We start from the raw sequence: 1,766 nt of genomic DNA on the forward strand, positions 1-1,766 counted from the left end.
TCTATCTATCTATCCTAGCGACATGCTAATCATGCTAGAAACATACTAACAACATGCTAGTAGCATGCTAATCATGCTAGCAACATGCTAGTAACATGATAACCATGCTAGAAAATGCTAGTAACTTGCTAATCATGCTAGCAACATGCTAGTTACTTGTTAATCATGCTAGTAACATGCTAACGACATGCTAGTAACTGGCTAATCATGTTAGAAACATGCTAGTCACTTGCTAATCATGCTAGCAACATTTTAGTAACATGTTAATTATGCTAGAAACATGCTAGCGACATGCTAGTAACTTGCTAATCATGCTAGAAACATGCTAGTTACTTGCTATTCATGCTAACAACATGCTAGTTACTTGCTAATCATGCTAACAACATGCTAGTTACTTGCTAATCAGGCTAACAACATGCTAGTAACATGCTAATCATGCTAGAAACAATGCTAGCGACATACTAGTAACTTGCTAATCATGCTAGAAACATGCTAGTCAATTGCTAATCATGCTAACAACATGCTAGTAACATGCTAATCATGCTAGAAACATGCTAGTTATTTGCTATTCATGCTAACAACATGCTGGTTACTTGCTAATCATGCTAACAACATGCTAGTAACATGCTAATCATGCTAGAAACATGCTAGTTATTTGCTATTCATGCTAACAACATGCTGGTTACTTGCTAATCATGCTAACAACATGCTAGTAACATGCTAATCATGCTAGAAACATGCTAGTTATTTGCTATTCATGCTAACAACATGCTGGTTACTTGCTAATCATGCTAACAACATGCTAGTAACATGCTAATCATGCTAGAAACATGCTAGTTATTTGCTATTCATGCTAACAACATGCTGGTTACTTGCTAATCATGCTAACAACATGCTAGTAACATGCTAATCATGCTAGAAACATGCTAGCGACATGCTAGTAACTTGTTAATCATGCTAGGAACATGCTAGTAACTTGTTATTCATGCTAGCAACATGCTAGTTACTTGCTAATCATGCTAGCAAAATGTTAGTAACATGCTAGTCATGCAAGAAACATGCTAGCGACATGCTAGTAACTTGCTAATCATGCAAGAAACATGCTAGCGACATGCTAGCAACATGCTAATCATGCCAGCAATATGCTAGTGACAGGCCAATCATGCTAAAAACCTGCTAATCATGCTAGAAACAGGTTATCAACATCTATCTAATCTAAATTTTCAAACTTCAGGCTTTTACTACTGCTTTAAACTTTCAGGCTAGGCTTTCTCAAGCCAACCTAAAGTTTGTCTTGACGAACTTTTTTATCTAGTTATTATTATTATTATTATTTGGCTGTGTTAATGCAAACCAGTGTTATTTTAGTATCAATGAGATACTACTATAGTTTTTGTTAATGTTTTGAATCTCATTTTATTTTTATATTTTTTGTTTTCATGTTAATTTTAGTTAAAGTTTTTACTCATTTTGTTTTGTGTTTTTGTCATTATTATTAGTTTTTGTTGTTTTAAATTTGTCTATATAGTGTTTCTTAATTTTTTATTTAGTTTGCTATATTTTAGTACATTGTTAAACTAAATGAAAATAAGAAATGAAACTAGCCGAAATAAAATGTTTAACGTTTTTTTTGTTTTGTTTTTTTAAACATTTATTTTATTTCAAGTAACAAAACTGTTTTTTGTTGTTTTAGTTTAACTATAATAATGCAAACGGCATAAATTGTCAAAATGTGTATTTTTATTGGAATTTTAAAATTTCACCCT

At 32.2% G+C, this 1,766-nt stretch overlaps 1 protein-coding gene across 1 annotated transcript in view; it reads left to right on the plus strand.

The window, feature by feature from the left end:
- Positions 1-1,766, plus strand: part of dcc (DCC netrin 1 receptor) — a 199,002-nt gene that overhangs the window by 191,604 nt on the left and 5,632 nt on the right. The window lies entirely within an intron of this gene.

Source organism: Sinocyclocheilus rhinocerous, unplaced genomic scaffold (genome assembly GCF_001515625.1).
Source record: "Sinocyclocheilus rhinocerous isolate Xijiao unplaced genomic scaffold, SAMN03320098_v1.1 scaffold991, whole genome shotgun sequence".
NCBI lineage: Eukaryota > Metazoa > Chordata > Actinopteri > Cypriniformes > Cyprinidae > Sinocyclocheilus > Sinocyclocheilus rhinocerous.